At 39.0% G+C, this 15,873-nt stretch overlaps 1 long non-coding RNA gene across 1 annotated transcript in view; it reads left to right on the forward strand.

Moving 5' to 3' along the window:
* Positions 1-299: 299 nt before the first annotated feature.
* The window catches only part of LOC140482932 (uncharacterized), a 43,620-nt gene continuing 28,046 nt past the window's right edge, over positions 300-15,873 (forward strand). The window contains exon 1 of the long non-coding RNA XR_011961827.1: positions 300-489. This is a non-coding gene — a long non-coding RNA (uncharacterized lncRNA). The remainder of the gene's footprint in view (positions 490-15,873) is intronic.

The raw sequence follows: 15,873 nt of genomic DNA on the forward strand, positions 1-15,873 counted from the left end.
TAAGAGACAGAAATAGAAATGAACTAAGACAGAGAAAAACACAAGTGGAAGGGGTTAGAGAGAGATTGCAGAAAAAAAAAATAGATTGATTCCTAGGCTTGTGTGATTTATTGTTTTAATGACATTTGACATTTTATCTTGACTAATCCAGGATTTTATCCTAAATGTGGCAAGGAGAAATAAGAGCCTTAGCCCTGGAGCTTGCTGTTACACATCGTCAGGATTGAGGTCACAGGGATCAGAGGACTTCAATCCAGGTTAATTAAAAGGAGAGAGGAAATATATCCCTGAGGGATGTGATACACACAGCAAGCAAGCTTCAGATTCAGCGGTCACTGCTTCTGGTTTAGAAAGGGGACAATGTGACGAGCTAAGAGTGTTTTCAAATGCTTTCGTTATTATAAAATCGTAGAATTGGTGAAAACAAACCTAGGTGGGCTCAGCATTTCGTCCACATGGCTGGTGATCTGCCATACAATCTGACAGAAGGTAAGTTAAGAATGGTTGATGTGATAATTCTGCATTGTGGATTGAGTCCTCGTGGCCCATCTGCTGAACATAGGGAGAGCCAGCTGAATGTTTCAGAGAAACTGGGAGCCAATAATAAAAAGAATCATTGGAACATAGGAACATGAGTGATTCATTTAGCTCCTTAAGTCTGTTTTACTGCCATTCAAAGAAATCCTGACTAAACTCTCACCTCAATGTTCTTGTTTATCTTTGGCCGTCATCCCTTAAAACCTTTGATTAACAAATATCTGTAAATCTGACATAACTCTCAATTTTCTGAAGAGAATTCCAAACTTCTACCACCTTTATCAAAGATGAAAAAAATGCGCTCTCTCTCTCTCTCTCTCTGCAGGCCATGTTCCACTGGTTACAACATAAATTTAAATTTAAATGCTTTTCCCAGTTACTGATATGTCTAATTATGCACTCTAATTCAAACGAATTAGAGTAAAATATTCATCAACCAGGCTTCTTTAATAAACAAAATTATTGATTTATAATAAAAGTGAGACTTTTTTTTCACAAGAATACAAAATTGATTAACACAGTTTGAAATATGAAGGTAAAATAAAGACTGTAAGCATGTAGACACAGATAACAATTAGAAATTTCTGGTCAGTTTGACCAGAATGTGGTACTTTATTTAACTCTTGATGGATTTGGTCAGCCTTCATTTGAGAAGATTTTTTGAATAGTTAATTTGAATTATCCGAATCACCAAAGACAGTTTCATATCTGTCTATGGCACAAATCTGATCTCCAACAATGGAACTGTTCAGCTACTGCTTGGGTTACTGCATATGGAGTAAAAAACTCTGGAACATTTCCCTGCAACTACGCTGCCTTTTTTGACATCACTTATTAACCTTTCATGTCTACTGGAGAAACTATTACTTCATTTCTCAGGTGTAAGTCAACTCCATCTACAAGAACACAATGGACAATCTCCACCATTACCGTTCCAGAATTTAAGTCTGAATCCAGATGCATCTGATACAAGGTTACCACCCATACCAATACCATTTGCTCAATCTCAGACATTCAAATGTTTGTTGGGGAAAAGTTATGTCTTCTCCAGTAACAGTTTGATTGGATCCTGTATCCTTAAGTGTAACAACAGGTCTACCTGCCTCATTTGTGGGATGAGGAGTTACATTTCTTTTCAACACAACTGCTTTGCAGCTCTCGGGTATGTTATTCACCAACTCTACCTCCACAGTGATTTTTCTACATGACCTCACTGCTGCAATCAGAGCTACAACTTAGTCAGTCACACTCTTAATTGTGGCTTCTTATTCTGCACTGACCTTGTGTACCCTCAATACACAAGACCCAAAGGTTTACTCTACAACTTCTAGTGATCTGCATGAGTGTGTCCCACTTTGTAGCAATAGAGAGGTATGGGTATCACTTTCGCACTCAGCATCTTCCTTTCTGGCCTGAGGAGGAGACATTTTCTGCTGCCTCTTCTTGCCTTGGCCACTTGTCTTTCTCTTGCCCTTCCATCTTTTATCTTTCTCAGAGATGAGGTGGTGACAATAAAGTGTTTGGATTTGCAGACAAGCTTGTAATCATCAACCATCTCAACTGCCTTTCTGGCTCTAAAAATACTCTTGATTCTCTTTGTAGGTTATTACTAATTGGGAGAATGTATTTTTTTCCCTGGAAAACTAATTTCTCTATGCATGGCCATTATCTTTAGTTCCTGCAACCAACAATCAAAGTTAATTTGCTTGACTGTCTCTGGAAGTTCTGAAATGTCTGCCTCTAAGCCTCAGAGATTAACCCTTAAGAAGTGTGAATTTTCCCCATTTCAGAAACTGCAGAAGCAGCCTGAGAAACATGACATAAACAACAGGATCTCTGACAGTCAGCTTACTTTGCATGAACAGTGTCCAGTTTTCTTTTGGCCATCTCGTTTGTTTAGCCATCTTTTCAAAAAAAATGAAAAATGCCTATTTTACCAAACTTGGGAGGTCTTGCACAAATTGAAACAGCTCCCTATTGATATTGGGATGAAATTAGAGCTATCCTCAGCAGAATTTCTTTTAGAGTCACAACCATCCTTTTTTCTTGTTTCAACTTTTGAAATTGGGCAAGTCTTTACAATCCCCTTCTGTCCCTGGCCTCTCTTCCCATTTCCTGGCTTTAAGTTCTTAAGTGTTCTTTTTTTTCCTGCTCTTCCTTTATTTCAAGAATCCTTTCCTCTTTCTTTTTTGCTCTCTGAAATTCTAGCTCAAAGTTTATTCTGTTCAATGGAATGTCTCCAGCTTAACCTCATCTTCTCCTGATGCCATTCATCACTTTGGCTCTATCCCTTTAATCTTCAGCTTTCTGGTTGCTTGTATCTGAATTTCTTGTTTCCTCGCTCTTAGTCTATATCTAACTGCAAATGCAGAGGACAATTCCTACAAACTATTCATTTTGCCAGACAAACTTAATTGAATATTAAATGTAACTACTTTGAAAATATAAACTTATTCAAAGACACAAGAAATCTGGAGGCTTTCCTTTATACTTTTCAATTTTTATCGCACTTCTAGCTTTGAGTGCTACCACAAGCTGCCAGTTCTATGTTATGTAGGAGGTTGGTAGAATGCACTGTCTCTCATCCTACCACACTACGGGCTCCAATCCGAATTTAAATGCTTTATCCAATGATCAGTGTAGCCAATTATGTACTTCCACTTAGATATAGAATAAAAAGGTCTATGCTTCAACAAACAACATTATTATTTAATTAGAAAAATAAAACTTACTTGACAAAGAGGTTTTTAAAATCATGAGGGACTTGGATAGGATAAATAGACAAAGTCTTTTCCCTGGGGTGGGGAAGACCAGCACGAGAGGACATAGGTTTAGGGTGAGAGGGGAAAGATATAAAAGAGACCTAAGGGGCAACTTTTTCACGTAGAGGGTGGTATGTGTATGGAATGAGCTGCCAGAGGAAGTGGTGGAGGCTGGTCCAATGCAACATTTGGATGGGTATATGAATAGGAAGGGTTTAGAGGGATATGGGCTGGGTGCTGGCAGGTGGGACTAGATTGGGTTGGGATATCTGGTCGGCATGGATGAGTTGGACCGAAGGGTCTGTTTCCATGCTATACATCGCTATGACTCTATGATAAAAAGTGAGGCTGTTTAACGTGCAGTATGAAATAACCACTTACCCTTCTAAATAAGCCTTCCCACATGCGTGCATTCACATCAATTAAAGAAAATAAAAGATCTTTCTCTGCAAAGATTAATATTGAAGAACAAAAAATTTTGGCCAATAATTGTTATTTCTTGAAGGAAGAATGGATAAGTAAAGAAATATTCACAATGGCTTTCAGTGGCATTCTGTCACCCATCGATTGCTGTTACTAAACCCAGGCAGTTGTCAATGGAACCTTTGTAGTTGCAGTTCTCTCAGGAATCTTTGAGCAGAGATCATTCTGGGGCTTTTCAATAGAACATCTGGATCAATGTTTCTGTTACCACAATAGACCTACAAAACGTTTTTTTTATAGAAAGGCATAAAATGAGTTGGATAGCTACTCTCTCTCTGAACAGACTGTACCTGACCAGAACTGCCAACAATATCAACACTGCTACAATTGTTGACAGCCACAAATTCAGACAATTAATTCAGCTTTTACCTGAAAACACATGAATGTCATGAAGTCATGACTGTCACTAAATCCAGTAGTCTTCAACCTTGGCTGTTTACTTAGTTAAACCATGTGATTTCTAATCAACGGTTTGAAATATTTTGTATCACTATCCCTTCAAAGAGCTATTTAAAATAAAAACAGACAGTTTCTCAGCATCACAAATGCATCATTGTCCACAATCTTTTAAACATGAATCCTCAAAAGAAAAGTAATGAAGTGTTTTCATTACTTTTTCATAATTTTTCCTCAAGACGGATAAAATTGCTGGACAACAGCAGCAAGCCTGAGGACTAGAAGAGTTTTAGAATTCAACAAAAGATGACAAAAACTGGATCAAAAATGAAAAAAATTTGAGTATAAGAGTAAAATCGTAGGGAATACAAAAACTGACCAAACAAGTTTCCATAAATACGTGAAGAGAAAAAGAGTAATAAATACAAATGGAGGTCCCTTCCAGCCAGCAGCCAAGGAACTTATAATGGGAAACAAAGAAATGGAATAAAAACTGAACATTTTCTTTGATAAGGTGAGCACATATAACCTCCATGCAATGTTAGGGAACCAAAGATCAAGTGAGAAGGAGGAACTAAAGGAAGTTATATTAGTACATAAATGGTGCTCGGGAAATAAATACAGTAAAGACTAATAAATTACCATGGCCTGATAATCTACATTCCAGAATGCTAAAGGAAGTGGCCCTGGAAATATTTGGTGCATTGGTGGTCGACTGCAAACATTCCATAGACTCTGGAGCAGTTCCTACAGATTGGAGGGTGGCAATTTAAAGAAAGAGGGGTGAAAAACAGCAAAGTTCAAAGCAGTTAGCCTAACATGAATGGTGGGAAAAGTTATAGAGTATATTGTAAAAAAGGTGATGAAAGAATACTTGGAAAGCATTAATGGGATCAGGCAAAGCTAGCATAGGGTTATGAAAGGCAAAGCATGTTAACAAATCTTCTGGAGGATGTAACTCAAAGAACAGAAATGGCAGAACCAGTGGCTGTGGAGTATTTGAGTTTTCAAAAGGCATTATGAAAGGTTGCATACAAGAGGTTAGTGGGCAAAATTAAAACACATGGGTCAGTGGTAATATATTGGCATGAACTGAGAATTGTTGCCCAACAGGAAACAGGAAGTGGGAATAAATGTGACTAAATGTGACTATTTGCCACTCTCCAGGTGGCAGGCAGTGACTAATCGGGTACTGCAAGGATCAGTGCTTAGACAAAATTAATCACAATACATATAAATATCCTGGATGGGTGAAGCAAATGCAACATTTTCAAGTTTGCTGATGGCAGAAAACTGCATGGAATTGTTAGTTATGAGGTGGATTAAAGGTGATTTAGACAAGCTGAATGAGTGAGTAAACACATGCACAGATGCAGCACAACATGGTACATCTGACATTATACACTTTGATTTGAAAACCAGAAAGGCAGAAAATTATTTAAATGGTGTTATAATTGGAAATGTGGATGTACAAAAGAAGCTGGGTATCCCCTAACACAAGTCAATGAAGGTAGACAGGCAGGTGCAGCAAACAATTAGGACAGCAAATAGCATTTGGCCTTCATTACAAGAAGATTTGAATTCAGAAGTAGAAATGTCTTATTGCAGTTATATAGGGCCTTGGTGAGACTATACCTGGAGCTTTGCCTGCAATTTAGTCTGCCATAAGAGGTATACTTACCATAGAGGGTGTGCAGTGCAGGTTTAAAGGGCTGATATTGTGGATGGCAGGACTGTCAAATGAAAGATGAGAGGTGATCCATTTATAGTATATAACATTCTCATGGCTGGACAGACGAGATGGGAGGTGGGGGGAAGGGAGGTGTGCGGGTGGGGTGCTGGGGGAGTGGTGAAGTTCTCCCTGGTAGGGGAGTCTAATATTAATGGTCACAGTCTCGCGAGGCAGGCAATTTAGGACTGAGCTGGAGAAAAATGTCTTCACTCGAAGGGTAGCGAACACATGGAATTGTCTATCACAGATCATTGTGAAGGCTAAGAATTTGAATATATCAAAAAAGAGATTCATTTTTGTTTAGGCAATAAGGGGATATGGTGTTGAGATTAACAATCAGTCAATGGCAGAGATGGTTTAAAGACTGAATGGCCTACTCCTGGTCCTAGTTTCTAGGTTTCTAATCCAGTCTTGGATTTCACGTCTTTTTCTGATAAATATACATTGCACTGCTTCTATGGCTAACATATCTGTTCTTAGATGTGATGTCCAGAACTGCTCATGGTATTTCAAATATGGTCTAACCTAGATTTCCATCACTATAATATAATTTCTGCTTCCACAAATTCCTCTAGGTATAAAGGCCAGCATTCCATTTGCATTTTAAATTATTCTATATACTCGTTCGTGACATTGTAAAGACCTATGTTTCCGGATCCATATATTTCCTTGGAACTCCATTGTTTCAAGCATGTTATCATCAACAAATCACCTTGCTTTTTTCATTTAAGCTAGCAGTGAACATAACAATCCCATTAGCTCCATTTCCCCTTCTGCCTGTGGCTTTTGCTTGATTACTGTAAATCAATGAACTCCTCAGTGGATCGTATTTCTGATTTCAGCTGTTTTGTTGTCAGATGAAAATAATATGATCTAAAAATGCTAAGAAATGAAAAATAACTCTGGAATTGAACATGATATAATGAAAAGTTTGGCTATTTGACCACTATTGGATCTCTGATTGACTTTAAAATTCTCATTCTCGTTTTCAGATTGCAGCATGGCCCTATCCTTCTTTATAATCCTTTGAGATGTCTGTTCTCATTGAATTCTTATTTCTTGTGCATTACTACGTTTAGGCTTTCTATTTGTGGTAAAAACAATGACTGCAGATGCTGGAAACCAGATTCTGGATTAGTGGTGCTGGAAGAGCACAGCAGTTCAGGCAGCATCCAAGGAGCAGCGAAATCGATGTTTTGGGCAAAAGCCCCATTTGTGATGGCTGCACCTTCAGAAACTGGAATTCCCTCTTTTCACTTTGCCTTCCCACCTCACTTTCCCCATTTAATACGGTCCTTTAAACCTACCTCTTTGACCCAAATGTTGGTCACCTGAACTTACATCGATTTTACATTGTTCTGTGACACATTTTGTTTTAGAATGCCCCTGTGAAGTGCCCTGAGATATTTTACTATGTTACTGGTGCTAAATAAATATAAATATATGAACAGGCAATAATTGTTGGCCCAGCCAGGAGATGCCGACATCCCTTGAATGAATATTAAAGTAGAAGTTGCTGTTGCTTCACCAAGATTACATAAGCATGACATGATAAGAGTTCGCATCATTAGGGCTCAATGGAAGAAGAAACATGTTTCTATGCAAATAATAATCTTGCAGAGCAACAGCAAGATAAAGCAGATACTATTGCAACCCCATTAAAGGTAAGTACATACTTTTTTGTAGTTTCTGAATTTACTCTTTGGAACTTTTAGTGTTTTGTGTGCTTGGCCGACTGTGCTTCACTTGTTGTTTGTGTGTTATTGCAGTGATGGGAGGAGATCCATCCACGTAAGGTGTAGCATAGTGATACTGATTATTATTACCATTTCAACAGCCCAGTTGAAAATCATGTAGTTCCTCAAACTGTTGCCATTTTATTTCAAATATTGCCCTAATACAATGAGTTTAATATAAATTACTGTGATGAAGGAAAACAATGGTAATAAATAGTGATTAGGGTGGCACGATGGCTCAGTGGTTAATATTTCTGCCTCATAGTTCCAGGGACCCAGGTTTAATTCCATCCTCAGGTGACTGTGTGAAGCTGCACATTCTCCCTATGTCTGTATGGGTTTCCTTTGGGTGCTCCTGTTTCCTCCCACAGTCCAAAGCTGTACAGGTTAGGTGGATTGACTGTGGTAAATTGCCAGTAGTGTCCAGGAACATGCAGGCTAGGTGGATTAACTAGGAGAGATATAGGCATACACGGATGAAGTGGGTCTAGGTGGGATGTTCTTCAGAATGTCGGTGTGGACTCAATGGGTTAAATGGCTTGCTTTCACACTGTACGGGATTTTATGATGAAGTACACTTTTCCATTAAAGATTCATCCCATGCACCTCTATCTTAAGGAGAATTCAGAAAGTTCAAGGCTTTATGAAGACAGCAGATTCTGCATTATAAACTTTACTTGCTCTTTCTCAAGTCCTTGTCTGAAGTGTGGAGATTTTATTTTGTTATCTTAGGTGTTCTTGGTAGATGTACCTGTTTGAAGGCAGGGGATAGATGTAAAAGGCAGCCAGTTGCCTGCCTGCCTGCTGCCTTCCTGACTGCCCTGAACTGTCTCCCATTTTATGAGAGATGATAGAGACATTGTGCAGCCTTGTTCAGGATTTCAGGCAGCTACCTAAGTGTCTCATCTTAATTTACTCACGGCAGCGGGAAGCCAAGCCAATCAGTTACTTCATCAGGAGTGGAGAATTGCCGTTGACTTTTATTCCATCTAATCAGAGCTGTTGAGCCAAGTTGTAACCATTTCCTCCAAACCTTAGCTTGAATATATGATTGAGTATTGGGACCATTCTGTTCTCTTTAACTCAGTTCCATAATGGACTGATCACAGAACTATTGTGACTTTGTCAGTTCTCATTTTAACTACAGCTGGTTTTGATTTATCACCATTATAATACCGAGTGGAGCATAGACAACAAATTGAATGGTAGTTTATATATCCAACTGGCTGTGATCAGTCCCTTTGTCAATACAATGAATATGCAACACAGATTGTCTCCCAGTACTAAGGCCTCTAACATAAATCTAATCAAATCAAATTGTAAACCAGCCCCTACGTCAATTAACCACCGGAACGGTTTGTAATGCAAGGAATTTTAATGTCCCTCTTGAACCGTGGAGGAAAGATTTGTGCACAACTTTTGCTTGTCACTTTTCCCTTCTCCTGGTCCTGCCCAAAATCCCTTCACACCGTTATTTAAATATTCAGGGGAGATGCCCACACTTTAGTGGCACAACAGCTTCAAGATGTGGACATTGCTGGCAAGCGCAGTTTAATGGCAATCATAAGTTATTCTTGAGGAGGGGATCATTAACCACCTTCTCTGTGCATGATAAAATTACTTCCACAATGCATTTAAAAATGTAGATCCAGGAATCTGACTCTATATTAGTGATATATGTTCAAGTCAGGATGGAGTTTGATGAGAGCAAGTTAAACAAAATGGTAAAACATTTTGTTATGTCGCTTTCACGAGAAGAGAGGTCAATTTGTTAAGTGATTTCTCTCATACAATTGCCTTGGGAGGCCTGCTTAAATTAGGTGTCAATAGATCCTCTGCAGGATGTATGTTTGCTTTCAAGATAACTAGATCTCAATGGAACATCCAAGGAGCTTAGTGGAAGTCAAATGATAGCCAGGCTATCATGTGAGTTCACTCTGCTCAGATATCTCTTGTACAACATTACAATGTGGACCTAAGAATAACCCAAGGGTTTCCAGTCTATGTTTAATAAAGAAACTTATGAAAGGTGTAAGTTGAAACATTTGAATCCTGTCCTAAACTGTGCTGCCTCACTGGAGCTGCATTCATCCAAATGAATGTGAAATATTAAACCTCACATAGCTTTAAGAAGTATGTTCATGACACTTAAAATTGCAGCAACATAATTTACACCACTATGATTTGTAGGGGTTCCAAACCAAGTTGAAATTTAAGCTAATCTCAGGACAACTGCAGCATGAAATTTCTACTAGAGATCCCATTCAGTAGCATCCTTTTTTCTGTAGTTATGCAATTGCCTGTTAAGAGCTGTGGGAATAGAATGATAAGCGATTTCCATTTTGGTAAAACAGATTTTCTCCTAAAGTTTTAATTACAGGCTTGTTATTAAATCTGATTTCTCATTACTGCAGCTATTGAACATAAAATTAATCGTAAAATTCTGATTTGTTTTTATATGGGGAAAATCATCGATGTTTCTAAACCGACCTCATTCAGATATCTGTAGATGCTGAAGTTAAAGCTGAAAGTGCTTGATGGGTACAGCAGGCCTCTGAGCATTTGGATTAGAACTTCTACTCTTTGTCAGAACTGTTGCAGTGAACTTGCATTAAGTACCAGTAATTGCTGTCAGAAGAAATTCATGCTCACAGTAGTGTTGTTAAAGTTGCAAAATTCTGTGCAATGCACAGTGTTTTTGATGTCCATGTTTTTAGTATGCAATAGAAAATCCTTGACTGCCTTTTATTTTAAACCAAAAATCTCATGTGGATTAATTAAAATTTGAAACACTGCCAGAACAATAACTCGTGAATTTTAATTGCCATTTCAACTGACAGTTACCCTCACACTATTTATTGAATAACATAATGCTGGTAAAACACTTTTAGGAATTGATCAGAAGAGAAAAGTACAGTTCTTAAGGAATAGTTTTTAAAAGTCTCCTCGGATCAGATTCAGTTCAGATCTTTTTGATTCTGTCTGAAGTTGATTCCTTTGTTCTTTAGCATTTGTTCAGTGTATGAGCTGGATAAGCAGTTCATGTAATAGCTTTAAAATATTTGAAGCTACAAAGTTGAAAGATAATGAGGGATTCAAAGCTGAAACATGGATTTGGAGATCAGATAACATGGAGCTTCAAATCCAGAGTATGGATTTGTATTCCATTTACAACATTTATTTGTACAATTGTAGCTAATTGTAACTTTTTAAAAAGTGCTTGTTTTGTTGACTCCACATATTCATTACACCTGAAACGTCAATTTCCTTGCTCCTCGGATGCTGACTGACCTGCTGTACTTTTCCGGTACCACACTTTCCGACTCCACATATTCAGAATGCTGTTCACAGTCATTTATGTTGAATTTAAAGATTTTCTGTTGCCACTTATAGTAAAGGTTTATGATATGTTATTATCTGGGATCTTTGGTCTAAAGTAGAGGTAAATGAGCTTTGCATTTTTAGTTCTGTAAATGTGACACTTTTTAAAGATCAGAAACACATTATTTTAGAAGCAGGCCAAAACAGCTTTCTAAGAAATCACAATGTAAGTCAAATAAATATCCAAGCTACCTGGAGTGATAATTGTCGAAGGGTATACTAATTTGAGACTTATAAACCTGAGAAAGACAGGACCATGTCCAGAAGCAGGTTCAGTTCAGAAGCAAAGATCCATGCCAGCATTTGGGCTTTTTTAGCAGCCCAAAAGTTGTCATAGTAACTGTAAAAGGCTCAGAGATTTTAGAGATTTCTGAGAAATGTCAGTGAGTTAACCTGTTTCTGCTTGTCTTTGGGAGAGATGGAAAGAATAAATGTCTGGTGATTGTGCAGAAATTCAGCAGAAGGAAGTACTTGTAATCTCATCAGTTGCATAAGAATTGAGGTTTGAGCATTATGGTTCTGGGTGGAAATGGTTGAGTGTTTTTGTTGTTTATATTGTGTGATAAATGTATGCCTTTTTGTTTAAAGTACATTTGTAGCCTCTTGTTAACATAATTGGTGACTGACAACTAAGGTAACTGAATTGTTAAAATGAAACTTTTGGTCTATCAGTCAGGTAGACAGGGTGATGAAGAACCTGTCTGGTACGCTTGCCTTTATTGGTCAGTGCATTGAATATATTGAATAGAGGAGTCAGGAGGTCATGTTACAAGTGTGCAGGACATTGGTTAGGCCATGTTTGGAATACTGCATTCATTTCTGGTGTCCCAGCAATAGGAAAGATATTGTTATGGGGGATTTCAGCATGCAGGTAGACTGGGAGAATCAGGATGGTATTGGACCTCAAGAAAGGGATTTTGTGGAGTGCCTCCGAGATGGAATCTTAGAACAGCTGGTGTTGGAGCCTACCAGGGAGAAGGCAATTCTGGATCTGGTGTTGTGCAACGAACCAGAATTGATCAGGGACCTTGAAGTGAAGGAGCCATTGGGAAGTAGTGACCATAATACAATAAGCTTCAATCTTCAATTTGAGAGTGAGAGGGTACAATCAGAAGTGACAATATTTCTGTTGAATAAAGGGAACTATGGAGCTATGAGGGAGGAGCTGGCCAACGGTCAATGATGCAATACCTTAGCAGGGATGACAGTGGAGGAACAATGGCAGATATTTCTGTGTATAATGCAGAAGATGCAGGATCGGTTCATTCCAAAAAGGAAGAAAGATCCTAGGAGGAGGCATGAGTGGCCGTGTTTCTGGATTCGTAGTACTGGAAGAGCACAGCAGCGGCCGTGGCTGATGAGGGAAGTTAAGAAACGTATAAAGGTAAAAGAGAAAAAGTATAACATAGCAAAGATAAGTGGGAAAACGGAGGACTGGGAAGCTTTTAAAGAACAACAGAGGATAACTAAGAAGGAAATACGCAGAGAAAAAATGAGGTACGAAGGTAAACTGGCCAAAAATATAAAGGAGAATAGTAAAAGCTTTTTTAGGTATGTGAAAGGGAAAAAAATGGTTAAGACTAAAATTGAGCCCTTGAAGACAGAAACAGGGGAATATATTACGGGGAACAAAAAAATGGCAGAAGAATTGAATTGGACTGCAGATCTGTGTTCACTGGGGAAGACACAAGCAATCTCCCTGAGGTAACAGTGGCTGAAGTACCTTAACTTAAGGGAATTTATATTTGCAAGGAATTGGTGTTGGAGAGACTGTTAGGTCTGAAGGTTGATAAGTCCCCGGGGCCTGATGATCTACATCCCAGGGTACTGAAGGAGGTGGCTCGGGAAATCGTGGATGTGTTGGTGATTATTTTCCAGAGTTCGATAGATTCAGGATCAATTCCTGCGGATTGGAGGGTGGCTAATGTTGTACCACTTTTTAAGAAAGGTGGGAGAGAGAAAGCAGGAAATTATAGACCAGTTAGTCTGACCTCAGTGGTGGGAAAGATGCTGGAGTCTATTATAAAGGATGAAATTACAACACCCCTGGATAGTAGTAACAGGATAGGTCAGAGTCAGCATGGATTTATGAAGGGGAAATCATGCTTGACTAATCTTCTCGAATTTTTGAGGATGTAACTCTGAAGACGGACGAGGGAGATCCAGTAGATGCAGTGTTCCTGGACTTTCAGAAAGGTCGCACATAGGAGGTTAGTGAGCAATATTAGGGCGCATGGTATTGGCGGCAAACTACTAACTTGGATTGAAAGTTGGTTGGCTGATAGGAAACAAAGAATAGTGATAAATGGCTCCATTTCAGAATGGCAGGCAGTGACCAGTGGGGTACTGCAGGGATCAGTACTGGGACCGCAGCTTTTTACAATATATATTAATGATATAAAAGATGGTATTAGTAATAACATTAGCAAATTTGCTGATGATACTAAGCTGGATGGCAGGGTGAAATGTGAGGAGGATGTCAGGAGATTACAGGGTGAGCTGGACAGGTTAGGCAAGTGGTCAGATGCATGGTAGATGCAGTTTAATGTGCATAAATGTATGGTTATCCACTTTGGTGGCAAGAACAGGAAGGCAGATTATTACCTAAATGGAATCAATTTAAGTAAAGGGGCAGTACAAAGAGATCTGGGTGTTCTTGTACACCAGTCAATGAAGATAAGCATGCAGGTACAGCAGGTAGTGAAGAAGGCTAATAGCATGCTGGCCTTCATAACAAGAGAGATCGAGGATAGAAGCAAAGAGGTTCTTCTGCAGCTATACAGGGCCCTGGTGAGACAACACCTGGAGTACTGTATGCAGTCCTGGTCTCCAAATTTGAGGAAAGACATTCTGGCTATTGAGGGAGTGCAGCATAGGTTCATGAGGTCAATTCCTGGAATGGTGGGACTAGCTTACGCTGAAAGACTGGAGCGACTGGGCTTGTATACCCTTGAGTTTAGAAGACTGAGAGGGGATCTGATTGAGACATATAAGATTATTAAAGGATTGGACACTCTGGAGGCAGGAATCATGTTTCCACTGATGGGTGAGTGCCGAACCAGAGGACACAGCTTAAAAATACGGGATAGACCATTTAGGACAGAGATGAGGAGAGACTTCTTCTACCCAGAGAGTGGTGGCTGTGTGGAATGCTCTGCCCCAGAGGGCAGCGGAGGCCCAGTCTCTGGATTCATTTAAGAAAGAGTTGGATAGAGCTCTCAAGGATAGTGGAGTCAAGGGTTATGGAGATAAGGCAGGAACAGGATACTGATTAAGGATGATCAGCCATGATTATATTGAATGGTGTTGCAGGCTTGAAGGGCAGAATGGCCTACTCCTGCACCTATTGTCTATTGTCTAAAACCTGAAAGGGTTCAGAAATGATTAACAACAATGTTGCCAGGGTTGGAGGGTTTGAGCTATAATGAAAGGCTGAATATGGTCAGGCTATTTTCCCTGGAGGCTGAAGGGTGGCCTTATAAAGTTTTATAAAATCATGAGGGGCATGAATAAGGTGAATAGCCAAGGTCATTTCCCAAGATAGGGAAGTTCAAAACTAGACAGCATAGGTTTAAGGTGGAAAGAAAAGATTTAAAAAGAGCCTAAACAGCAACTTTTTCACACAATGGGTGTTGTGCGTATGAAGTGAGCTGCCAGAGGAGGTGGTGGAGGCTGATATGATTATAGCATTCAAAAGGCATTTGGGATGTGTATATGAATAGGACGGGCTTAGAGGGATATAGGCCAAATGTTGGCAAATGGGATTAGGTTAATTTAGGATATCTGGTCAGAATGAACGAGTTGGACTGAGACATTGCAAGCAGTTATTCCTGAATGAAAAGATTAATTAGGGTGGGTATACAACGCATAGGCAATTTGCTCCCACTGGTTTTCATGACGTGGAGGAGCTGGTGTTGGATTGGGGTGGACAAACTTAAAAATCACACAACGCCAGGCTATAGTCCAACAGGTTTAATTGGAAACACTAGCTTTCGGTGCGCTGCTCTTTCCTCAGGTTGTTGTGAAGTATAAGATCATAACACACAGAATTTATAGCAAAAGATTACAGTGTCACACAGTGATATATTGAACAAACCTGGATTATTAAATCTTTCATCTTTTAGAATGGATTCACATATTAATGAACCAAAACCTGCAACCCATTCTAAAAGATGAAAGATTTAACAATCCAGGTTGATTCAACATATGACACTGTATATCTATCAGTTTTGGCAAATCATGCCTTTTTTCAGCAATACTCAATTTTTGTACTACCAAATGTCTATCTGAATATATATTGACCAGGACATGAGGAATATCTCCCTTTGGTTCTTGGCTAAAATGGTGCCATGGGATCTTCCTGTCTTCATTTCAAGGAGGGGACATGGCTTCAATCTAAGTACCTTATCCAAACATAATACATGTGGCAGTGAAGTATGCCAGCATTGATTTTTGTGCTTAAGGCCTGGAATGGGACTTAAATACACCACCTGCTGCTGACTGAGAAGTGAGAGTGCTACCAATTGAGTCACAATTGACATTCACAAAGAGTGTAATCAGTAAGAATATATGCCCTACAAAAGGTTTTGGATTACATGTAATCCTTCATCTGTTGGTTGTACAATTCCTTAAAAAAACTCAGTTTTCAATTTTAATATTTTGTCATTTCAATGACTTTAAAAGTCTGTTTCTCTTTTGTGAATTCCAAATAACATTTATGAGAACAGCACTGAGATGCTTTAATTTCTGATTGCTTTCATCATCTGATATTCATCTACAGCTTTGTTAGCGGCAGATGTACTTCCTTTTTATGTTTTGAATCTGCCCTTTCTCCTCTGTCAGAGAG

This window comes from Chiloscyllium punctatum, chromosome 11, assembly GCF_047496795.1.
Source record: "Chiloscyllium punctatum isolate Juve2018m chromosome 11, sChiPun1.3, whole genome shotgun sequence".
Taxonomy (NCBI): Eukaryota; Metazoa; Chordata; class Chondrichthyes; order Orectolobiformes; family Hemiscylliidae; genus Chiloscyllium; species Chiloscyllium punctatum.